The sequence below is a fragment of the Lissotriton helveticus genome, chromosome 4_1 (genome assembly GCF_964261635.1).
Source record: "Lissotriton helveticus chromosome 4_1, aLisHel1.1, whole genome shotgun sequence".
Taxonomy (NCBI): Eukaryota; Metazoa; Chordata; class Amphibia; order Caudata; family Salamandridae; genus Lissotriton; species Lissotriton helveticus.
The window spans coordinates 1,410,068,290-1,410,081,145 of NC_136063.1; positions in this window are offsets into that span (position 1 = coordinate 1,410,068,290).

The window sequence follows — 12,856 nt, forward strand, 5'->3', positions numbered from 1 at the left end:
TGCATTCAAAACAAGCAACCTGGGACTGGTTTCACGATATCACCCCTCATCAGCTAGGCTAGCTTAAATCCAGTACCACATTGAGCACGGGACCCACGTCTGGGCATCTCACTTAAGGTAACAAAAGCAAAAGGAACAAATGAACAAAGGTTTTTTTTTTTTGTTGGTGCTCTTAAAATGTCGTTTTGCACACATGGGAGAGACTTGCTGGACTCTCCAAATCGCCCACTAGATTCTCAGCGCTGTTCGCGGGTGACAGAGAGATTTGTTAGCCGGCTGCATGTTCCAGTGAGATTTTGCGATCACCAACACGTAATTCGGGGAAGGCAGCGACTTCTGGCAGATGTTTTCTTCTGTACGCAATCCCAAACGCACAGGATCTACTGTGCTGTCAATCTAGGGAAGACTTCTCCTCTGGAAGCATCAAAATCTTCTAGACGATTTGGAGTTAAAAACCTCCTTAAATTGACATTTGACGTTGTTTATTTTGTGCAAGGAGGTTTTTTTTCAACTGGAAGAACGTGCCCCAGAGTCTCCAACTTCCTGTTCCTGTCCAGCAGACTCCTCCCAGTGCTCTGTCCATCTCCTGGTCACTTTTTGTTTGGACTTGGAGCTGGAAGAATCACTCTTTGTGTTTGCTGCAAATTGGATTTAAGGACTTTGTATTTGAGATTTTACAAGTTGCAAAACTGGTGTTGTTTGTTTGAATAGGGACATGCATCTGGATTTATTTTTACTTTTAATGGATTTTTAAAATGTATCCTGGTGGGTGGCCTGTTTTTTCAGTAGGGGCCTAGTGGTTTCTTTGCATTTAATTTTTCTGCTTTTGTAAAGGGAAAACTTTCAGAGTTTCACTATATTTTCTCCATGTTTTTTTAATACATTTGCAATATTGATTTATTTCACTATGAGGCCCAGTCTTCCAATTGGCCTTCCAGCCAGTAGGCCCATTGCTAGTCATGGGTGTATGAAATTACTGTTTCTGTGGTGTCTTTTGAATTAGATGGATTTGGATTGAAATACAATATGTTTTTTTTTACCGCTAAGTGTATTTTTGTCTTCTATTTCTGCCATTTTCTCGAATTTGCTAGGAGTGGGTTGCAGTAGTCAGCTCCTGATGCTTGGATATGGTAAGAACTTTTTTAAATTTTTCTAGATGCTTTTTGGTGTAGAGGGAACATGGATAGAACTAGTTCATGTAAGTCATAATGTTATTTTTTATTTTGAGCATTAAATAGTTGCAGAATTATGTTGTACTGTTTAGTAGTGCCTACTTAGAGATTGGTAGTAGTCTAGTGTTCTTTTAGATATTGTCACGTTATATTTTCTGTCTATTAGATTTTGTATGTAATCGTTATGTTGAATTTGAATACAATGTTTTGTGTACATGAGTATTCAATTTTTGTTCACAGGTTTACGAAACTGAAACCACAATGAGACTCGGACAGCCTCCCGGTTGTGGTAGGAGGCTTTAGACTCTCATCGTAATTAGGCTCTAAGAGTCGAGTTATTTGGATGTCTTTGCAACTTCTAGGGGCAGCTGGAGGTTCACTGGTGGCTTTTGTAGTTTAGGCTGGTAAGTGTTTTAGAGTGGGTATAGCTGGTAGCAGGCGTGATATGTTCAGGTACAAGTACTTTTCGGAGTGGGCTCTTGGAAACTACAGCCACATGCATCATTGTAGGAATTTGCGATTCCTAAATTGCGAAAATTAAGGAATCGCAATTTAGGAATTGCAAATTCCTATGCATTAAGAATTCGCAAACGTTTTTGCGATTTCTTAATTTTCCTTATTTGCGATTCCTTAATTGCGAATCGCAAACAAGGAATTGTTTTACATTGATTCCTATGGGCCTAGAAGCCCATAGGAATTAATGGGAAGGCATTCTCATTTTGCGAATTCGCAATTAAGGAATCGCAAAATGAGAATGCAATTTCAAGGGTGCAGGGGGGGTCCAAAGGACCCCCCCTTCACCCCTGAAATGTCACGTAAGTACATTTTACTCACACACATGTCCCAAGGGCATTTGTGTGTGTAAAATATAATTTCAAAAATGCATTTTTTTGCATTTTTGAAACTTTTCGCAAATTACCATGAAGGTTTACTTCATGGTAATTTTCCCCTTCCAAATTGCGAATTCACAAATTAAAAAAAATCATGCATAGCATTTAAGAAATCGCAAAATTTGCGATTTCTTAAATGCTATCGCAATTTGAGAAATCGCAAAAAATTGCGATTTCTTAAATTGCGAAAAATGAAAAAAAAATGAGGCACCCCAAAAAAGGTTTTTGCATTCGCAAACGGACGAATTTTGCGATTCGCACCGTTTGCGAATGCAAAACAGCTTGATGCATGTGGCTGCTAGTGTTTGCCTCATTCAAATCTTGGAATACATGCCTTGCTTCAATTTCAAAGATATTTAAGGGGTGGTTGTGTTCTCTCATATCAATAACATACACAATAATTTTTCATAGTAGCTCTCTCATAACATGCTTTAGAGTATGATTTTCTACATTTCCAATTAACGTTTCCGGCGCTTGTGCTTTCTGGCTGTCAGTGTAGCCCATGTGCGAGGGTAATTGTTTGCCTTTATGTAAGATATATCGTGCTCTTTTTATCATTCTGTCTGGAAATAGTTTGATAATACAGTTAAATACATTGTAATAATTTTACTTTTGCTTTGCAAATGTACATAAAATATTATGAGAAGCATTGTGTACTTTTTACTTAAATACGTATTGATTATAATTGCAGTTTTTTCAAGTTTTTGTTGAAGGTCTTCTAATATGGATCAGATGGATTATTTTCAAATGGGGAAAAAGTTGTATTAGTTGTATTTTATTAATCCTTTAGGGTAACTGTTCCTGTAGTGTAGTAGTGTAGTAGTGTATAATTGCAGGGTTTTAGACTATTAAGAAAGCCTAATGGGCATATCCTTACTAGGAATTGGTGCCCTCAAACACCCGTGAGGGTGTCATGCTTCATCTTTGGGCGCGTTTTCTCGTGGTGTCAGCGCTGCTATACCCCACGGGTCCCTTGAGAGGGATCTTTGGCAGAGATCTTTTTATAGTAAGCTGAGATGTGAGTGTGAGTGTGTGGCGAGTGGTAGATAGTGAGTTAAAATGACATATTGACTAAGTTAGATCTCAGAAGGCAATGGCATAAAATCACCTATAACTCTATGGCTCCTGCGCTCTCCCATACCCCCCTCAGCTGGTAGGAGACCATGTCTCCGACTCACTGAACTTCAACTCCTGGCTCTCGTGTGCATTGGACAATGTTGCTCCTTTTAAACCCATTAAATCGGCTAGACTAAAACCTTCAGCCCCGTGGTTTACCCCTGAACTGAGGGCCGAGAAAAGCCGCTGCAAGAAACTGGAACGATGCTGGAGATCATCCGATGATCTAACGGCAAAATCAGCATACAAAGTCACTCTAAAAACGATCCACAAACTCAAATGCTCCACGATGAGAGAGTACTTCATGAACAAAATCCAGACCACCGGCAATTCCCCTAAAATTCTTTTTAAAATTGTTAAAGATTTCACCAAGCTATTGGCCATTTCAAGTACAGTCTCTCCCAGTCATGACCTATGTAATGGGTTATCTAATGTCTCCCATGAAAAAATTCTGGATATCTATTCTACATTTACTCTGCTCTCCTGTACCCCCGTCCCGAATAGCTCAGTAACCAATTGCAAGGCTATGACCTCTTTTTCTCCCATTTCGTCTCCCTTCAGAAACCACTCACCTGTAAATCCGGCTCTCTTAAGGACCCCTGTCCTGCTCAGCTCCTTAGCACCTTGGCCCCACTCATTAACCCTTTTTTAAATCAGATCTGGAATTCCTCCCTTAGTACCGGCATCTTTCCCACTTCCTATGCCAATAGTCTTTATCTTGAAGCACCCGCTTTTTTGACTAGGCATCTGCAGATCATCCAGAATTCGGCATCCAGGTTGATAAGTAAGATCCCCTTTCACCATTCGATCACTCCCCATCTTAGAAAACTTCACTGGCTTCCAGTGACAAAGCGCATTCAGTTCACGGCGCTCATTGTAATTTTTCGAGATTTCCAAGGACGTGGTCCTACCTATCTTCAAACTCGCCTTAAACACTCTCAACACTGCCGGATCTTGGATCTAATTCTCTCCATCTTCTGACAATACCCCACTTTCGGCGCTCCAGGATGGACGGCAGAGCCTTTGCCGTGCTTACCGCTAAAGCTTGGAATGTCCTTCCTCTTTCCCTCCGTATGATTGAGTCTGAAGCCCTCTTCCGACGTGCTCTGAAGTCCTGGCTCTTCACCAGCCCCTAGCCCTTCTCTTGGTTCTTCTGTTGCCGTCTGCTACAGCGCCGGGACACCCCCGCTGGGGGTAGCTGTTACGCTTTACAAACTTCTAAATAAATAAATAAATATGGGATTCCCCAATGTCTTCATTTTATTCCGAGGTCCCCACGGTAATGTTAAAAAGTGATGTACATAGATTGTGAATTTCCTGTGAAGGAGAAAGACAATCTACTCATGTGTGTGAGATCTGGGTCTTATGTGTGCAAGATCTGGGTCGATATGTTTCACACCTTTGTGCTCCAGGAGGGAACCACAACGTTCCTTTAGGACCATAAACTGGGAGAGACATAGTCCCTACCCTTACTTTGAGCTGTGTACAGGAGTAGCGTGTCTCATAGGGTATTCATTGTTACCCCGGCATGAATATCCACCGGTCATGTAAATACCTTGTGATCAGATGATCTTAATAAGTCAAAACGTGGTTGTACAGGGTCAAAAAAAGTAAAAACGTGATTGCATAGGGACCTGGACACTGCACTACTACTGGTTCAAGGATAGAGCACACCGCTTCTAGAACCACGGATTACCCTCCGTTCTACTCATAGCTGCTAACAGCTTTCTACGCTTGGGCTGTCCAACATGATATTTTTCACACAGAGCCTCAGCGTATCCGCTGAAGTTCTCTACAAATGAGGGATCTTGGCAACTGTTGAGTGTTTTTACTTGAAACACTTTACCACATATGAATTCCTTTGACCCTATACAATCACGTTTTGACTTTTTTCTTTGAACTTTGACGCCAGAAAGACTGTGCTGACTACATATTGTTTATACAGATTACAACAGATTATGGTTTTGACTGTATTTATGGATTCTTTTGGATATTTTCACTATTAACCTTAGCAACATAGACGGGTGATCTTCTCACCGAGATTTAGGAGGACAGCATTGCTTGTTTGAAGTTTTTCTTGAAGCTACACAGATATTGATCTTGATAAGTCGGGATCAGCTTTGACCAGCCGGGTTGGAAATATCACCAGCAGAGCAATTCTATGATACCATGACCATTTTCTTAAAGCCCTGAGGAAGTCGCGGGATAACTCCCATTGGCGACGAAACACATGTCGGATGGTTTTCGTGTGTTGCGTTGAATAAACAACAAGAATATACAGAAGATTGAACTTTGAGACTATTGAATTTGGAACTTTTTATGGACTTTCATTTGATTGACACCTTGCTCACGTGTGCCCAGGATTTGTTGCTATTGAGTCTGTGTAGGGTTTCCTTACACTTACAGAGGGGTTTTGGGGAATTATCCCCTTGACTATTGGCACCATACACACACCATCTTTTGACACTACCGTAGCTAGAGCAGTGCACCTTTTTTCTCCTGAATTACTAAAAAAACAACTGCATATATTGTTACAAAGATAAAAATAGAGTGTTGTGTTCCCAGTTGCAATCACCTGGGTAAACTGCAAATCATGACGTGCAAGGAGCAATACAAATATGTGGTGCTTCTTTTGTGCAATGTGTCACATCTCTAAGGCAATTAAGGTGATCGGCTAGCACCACTCTCGTGGTAAGTTAAGACATACATAAACATATAGTAATGCCACTACGGTAGTGACAGGTCCAGCATGAGGGTAAGGTTTCTGTCTCTTACCCTTAAATGAAATGTACAGGGCATCTTGGGTCAAGACAGCGGCCTACAACTTTATCTACGGTTCTAGTTACTGCTGTTGAGTTTATTTAGAAAAGAAAAAAAAAGAAAAGAAGACAATTAGAATCCTCTTGGTCGTCTCGTTATTGTGCTTGTTTCTAAATGTATTCAATCTCTAAATCTGTTCAGAGCATTTGGTGGTATCATTCCTCAGTTTTTACAGTAAAATAGAACCCTGAATCATGTGGTTGATTTTCAACTCAGGAAATCTATCTTAATTGTAAAGGAGGGCTATATATTCTACTGCGATACACCAGTGTCGTCAAGATAGTCATGATGTGTTGGTGTATGTAGGGTCATTCTAAGAGTGCAGCTACACCTTGGAGGATAGATCTAAAATGATTGATCCTGATTTACCAATGGGGTAAACGTACTCCCTGTGGTATTTCATGGCCTAGAGCATTCAATCCAGGGAATTTCATCGTTCAAGCCTCCTATCTGTGTTTTCAAATGGAACACCCAACGTTGTTCCCTGTTGAATAAGGTTTCACTATTCAAGTTGTCATTAGCTTCAAGAATGGTCCACTTGATATCACCAGCTGCTGGATTCTTGGTGACGAAGTGGGCAGCCATTTTCGTTGTGGTTCTCGTACACTGAATGTTGATTTGGTGTTCAACCACTCTTATTTTGATCATATGTGTTGTCATTCCTACATAGCGCAATGAGCATGGGCAAGTATTGAGGTAAATGCAGTTCCTCATGTTGCAGTTGGTGTGTCTCCTCTGTTGCCATTGTCTGTTCTCTCCTATGTCAACCTCCTTTGTAGACCGTGTGAAAACACAGCTGGTGCAATTGCCACAAGGGTAAAGGATTGTCACTGGTGGAAGCCCCCACAGTGTCTGCTGTGTCTCCTTTCATATTGATTTGAGACAAGTATGTACCAGGTGAACCTTAAGATTCTGTGCTCGTTTTAAGGAGAATAAAGGGTCTTGAACATCTAGTCATCCTGTCCTCAGAATAGGCCAGTTCTTCTTTATGATCTTCTAGATCTGATTTGAAGATGGAGTGAAGGTTATTACACAGGTGTGATCGTGGATAGATGCCTTCACTCTGGGTTCCAGTACAGCTATGCTGTGATTATTCCTCACCCTCTTGTATGCTCCTTTGATGGCTCTTGGGGGGGTAGTGGCATGCTGTTAAATTGTTCTTGAGTTCTCTTGCTTGTGAGTTGTATTCTCACATGGTGTCACAATACTGACGTAGTAGTAGGAATTGGCCTACCGGAAGATTATCCCTGAGGGATTTGGGGTGGTGACTTTCATACATCAGAAGGCTGTTCCGGTCTGTTGGTTTCTTGCAGTTCAGTGTAGTGAGGGTGCCGGCTCCTCTCCGAATCAATAGATCCAAGAATGGTACTGATAAGGAAGATTCCTGGGAACACAACACTCCATTTTATCTTTATTTGTTTGATAAAATGCTTCTTTTTGCTACTGTTTTCTTGCAGGTTGGAAACCTAGACATATTCAGTTCATCTGACCACTAAGTATTTACATGACCAGTGGATATTCATGTGGAGGTAAGAGTGAATACCCTGCGAGACATGATTCTCTTGCACACAGCCAGAGGAAGGGTAGGGACTGCGTCTCCCCCAGTTTATGGACCTGAAGAAACGCCGCGGACTCCTCCTGAACCATAAAGGTGTGAAACATGTTGACCCATATATCGCACACATAAGACCCAGATCTCACACTCATAAGAAGATTGTCTTTCTCCATCCCGAGAAATTCACAATCCACGTTTATAACCTTTCAACCCTACCGTAGGGACCTCGGAATAAAAATAGGTCATTGAGGAATCCAAAAGGTAGTTTTAAGCCATTATCTAACACTCCCCACACTATCAAAGCTTACTATAAAAAGAGCTCTGTCAAAGAGCCTCCTTGCTGGGCCTCTGAGGTATTGCAGCGCCAACCTCACGAGGAACAGAGCCCAATGATGAAGCATGACACCCTCACAGGCGTGCGAAGGCACCAATTCTGATTAAAGATACGCCCATCAGGCTATCCTAATAGTTTAAAAACCTGCAATTATACACTGCAGAAACAGCTACCCTATAGGAATAATGAACTTATTCTTGGGAGCAAGGGTACTGGACCTCTTATTAGGCTCCCCGTCCCCCATCATTTCTTGAAACTGTTAGTTATATTTTAACAATTTATATGCAGCTAGGTTGTAGGGGTTAAGGCCTTTTACATGTATTCAATTATTTTTAAGGGTTAGCTGAAGTAAGCTACGGCCCGGGCGCCATCTTCGAAGAAATAACAAAAACATGCCGTAAAAAAACCCAAAAAAAACCATACCGCCCACCGCCGCAATGACGTAGGAAAAGAGGCGGAGAGCGAAAAAATCACCGGAACGCCCACAAATCTGCTCCCACAATGACTGACGCATCTCTGTTCCAATGGCTAGCCTCCATTTATAGAGCTAGCCAATGGAACAGAGAGGCGGGTTAAAGCCCCATACTGAAACTCAAAAGATTTCGCCTGCGCGAACACTGCTGCGCAGTGGACGCCAGGCGAAACCTAAAAATGATTACCCAAAACCATACACAATGAAATCTACCCTTTTCAACACACTCTCCCCACCAAAACCAAGAATTTGGCTCACATTTTATTAAACCTTACAACTCCTCCACATTGGATAGCATAATAGCTCTTTCACTCTTACTTGCTTCATTTTCCCAATCCACTCTCCAATGGAAGGGATTAATTGTGATTTCCACCTTTGCAACAACAGTGTTCAGGCCACCAGCATTAAAACATATTACAACTTTTGGTATCTGGGTATTAGTTTTAGAATGGGATCATATCCCAATATTACGAGCGAAGCATTAGGAGCAAGCTGTGTTTGCCAAACGGGCTCCAAATACTGAAAAATTGCATTCCAAAAGTCTCGAAGAGCACGCAGTTCCAGATTACATGAGGCCAGTTTGATACTTTAGTTTATTTACATTTAAAACATTGGGTCAATCTCATAATGAAATTGTAGAGTTCGATAAATCAACCACTTCGCGTAGACCTGCATTCTATACCAATAAGCTCCTCTGGGTTCTGTGAAATTCTATTTTTTATTTTTACCTCAAACTTCCCTTAATAATACAAACCTTTATAATTTCCCCACTTATTTGCACCTTTTTGATAGGTATCCGTCCCTCTACTTAAAGCAAGAATGTTTTTTAAGCCACCCACTTGCTTCAGGGCTAATGACTCAATTAAATTAACCTTCAAATGGTTGCTACTCAGTAGTGGACTTATATCACTTGTCTTTAATCTTGAGAATTAAATATTATAAGATGCACTGCAACAAATAATTTCCAACTATCTGTGCCTTTATTACAGTCCAAGATTCCACCTATCCCCTATAATGACATATATCACCTTGTAGAAACCCTTTGCCCCCCTCGCCCCCAATTTAGATACAGTGCTTTATTCAATCCCTTGGACCTCAGACCTAATCAGACAAATGTGTAGCAGCACTAATGTAGAGAATCAGATAATGCGTTTAAAAGTCCATTGCCTTTAAAATCAGATTCATTAGGTCACAGATCAGGTGTTGTATGAAATCTGAATATTTATTGTGCAAAATAGGCATGGTAATATTCTCACAAATTTGGGAGAGCTAAGCCACCTTCCTCCACATCAAAATGGATTAGTAATCCTTAAAAAAGCAGAATTCAGAAGACAGGGTAAGGCTGAGAAGAGAAAATTATAAAAAGGACTAATCACAATTTTTTTCAATACCACCCTCCCCAAGAGGGGAAATGAAGTGATTGCCATTGCACTAACAGTGCTTTCATTTTCAATAAACACCAATGAACAGAAATTTAACTCACATAGATCTTTGACCTTGCTCGTATATCTAATCCCCAGGTAGCACTTAGGTTGGTTATGAATAGAGCCACAAAGCTCTGGAAGCAGGAATTCGGGAAGAGCAGCAGAGTTCTGCATGCCGAAAGGGACACATTGTTTTAACCAAGCCAGCCATGGATGCAGATGCCTCAGTACTACTGAGTATGTTAGAGGGGGTGTTAAGTGAGGTCATAACAATTACAAATACTCAGAAAGAGATGGCAGACGAGTTGGTGAAGGTCTCTCCCACAATTGGTGAAATGGAGCACCGGGCGCCTGAGTGTGAGGATTAGTAACACTCACATGATAACATTATCAAGATACTAAGCCACTACCATCAATGCAACATAATTAAGTCCCTGCCATGTGATGTTTTCAATTGATGTATTGAGACACATTGGGGCATATTAACAAGCTGAAGTATCGCCGCTTTCCTGGCACAATTCGCCGAGAAAGCGGCGATATTTCCAGCGCCCTATGCCCAGTTTGCATGTCAGCGAGAAACATCGCTAATGACATGCACAGTGGGCGTTCGCACGTCCAACCACATGTAAAATGTGGTTGGAGGTGGGAACACCCTATCACCAAGGCAGGCGTTGGGAGGAAAAGACCTGCGATAAACTCGTTTATCGCAGGTCTCCCAACACCTGCTCTGACCAGGCGTTAGGCATTTTTTAACATGGGGGTGTGGATCATAAAGCTGAATCCACCCCCCCCATATTATCAAGGCACACATTAGCGCGTGAAAACAACGCTTGTTTTCACGCGCTAATGTTCACTATCGCCGGCTATCGCAGGATTTACTATCACCTACGTGTTGCGCGTTGATAATAACGTGCTAACGCGGCGAAAAAATTCCGGCGATAGTGAAATGTGCGATGTGCGTTTTGTAACGCACATCTTGTTAATATGCCCCTCTGTCTGTTAATAATCACTGTTTGATCATGGTCATTGATATGTATTGATGTCTATATATGGTGTATGACTGCTTGCTTGACTGAAAGTTGATTGTGTTGTTATGTCATGACTTAAACTTGCCAGAAATTCGGATGTCATTATGTAATTCTGTGCATCAGTGTTTTTAGATTTTTGTAGAACTAACAATAAAGGACGATCTTTTTTCATTGAATTGCTCGCTTGGCCCCTATATATCTGTATCATAAAGCTTGACTATTCATTTAGTTGCCTTGGGGTTATTTTCCATTTTTTTTAACTATTTCCCTGCCATAGGAACTTTCAATATTCACAGGGATCCCTCTTTTTGTGCTTTGGTTAAACATAGGTAGGAACATGAGTGGGTCAGAAACCCAAGAAGCGTCCTTGCAGGGAAGCATATTGAAGATTATTACATTCATTGTTAAGGGCTAAATGACAAAAGGAAACTGCACACAATTGAAGCTTGGATTGTGTAGCATAATCCATCAGTAGTATTGTTACAGGAAACCCATATCGCATCGACTGAGCTGGCTACGTTTTCAATGTATAAGAAATGAAGGGGAGTTTTAGAGCCTTTTCAGCAGCCGCTGCGGCTCATCGAGGTGTCTCGGTTAATTGTTCCATCTGTTCAGCGTGGCTTACCTTAATCAGTTTCTATGCCCCAATTGAGGATAATATTATCCCGGATGCAGTTTTGGCCTCAAGATTCATCAATGATAATTCAGCGGTGAGAAAGAAAAAAATAAGAATAAAGAGAAAGCCAGTGATGGAATGCTGGCCGCCACAGAAACAGTTATATTACAGAAGTAGTTAAAGAGTATACAGCCAGCAAGTGCAGTAAGGTTACTGGTGGATCTGAGTGACACTTTGCTTCACTTAGAAGTGTAAAGGCAGAAACTGGTATCAGTCCTTCTACATGATATGAAGCTAGTCACCACTTTCAATGTCAGATGGTAGGCATGACAGTAACGCCATTACCAGGAGTCATTTCCTCAGTATTTAACATCAAGCTTATGTTTTGCTGAATAGCCAGCAGAAACATAATGTGAGTATAAATGTCTGCTCCATTAGAGTGGGACTACTGGGTTATCTGCCAGCATTACCACTGCATCATGCAGAAGATATTTGTAACTATGCAAATGGAAAAATGTCCGGTAACCTAAATACTAGACATTTTTTCTGTCATGCTTGTTAGAAATGGGGTTTCTGGTTGACTACGGTATGCATCTAAGCCAGGCAGAAGCCACCACTCTAGTCAAGGTAAGGGAGTTACACACCCAAGATAACACCTGCTCACCCCCTTGGTAGCTTGGCACGATCAGTCAATGTGTAGAGCATTTGTGCAACACACACACACCAGTAACACAATAAATACGCCGCAAAAGAAACACCACACAATATTATATAAAAATATCTTGTGTATTGTATATAAATATAGACACATAAAACAATAATCGCTTTGCAGACGAGGAAATTGTCATAACATCCGTCATCACTGCGCCCATATTATATAGCTCCTGAAAGCGTATTCATTATCCTGTCAGAATAAGGCATAAGCACAATGTATATATTCAAATCAGGGCATGAATATGAGGCAATTTATGACCAGTTATAGGACTCACAACCTGTCATTAGAAACATCATAAAATACTATGTTACTATGCATATTTATGCAGACACCTGATATTGTTGTCATTATCCTCACCTGTATAGGGTCTAAAAAATGACACATCCCAATATCAGGGCATGAAATGCAGCAAAAACATAGGACAGTGCTCCTGCGCTCTTTTTACAAGTCATACGGTAACCAACACAAGGATCTCAGGAGCAGTATCACCTGCGCGCCTATAACGGGGAATGTCGTAATAGTCACATGGAATCAGGGGCCTCTGTCGAAGTTTCATCTCATCCCGACAATCGAGCAACAGTGCCCAAGGTATATGCCCGAAAGGGGGGGCACCTGCACTGCCCACGTTGGCAGCGAGACCTTTACTCACAAAGGGCTGGCTGCCCATGACCTCGTGGTGCAGCTTCTGCAACATATTATCCTCCTGCCGTTAGG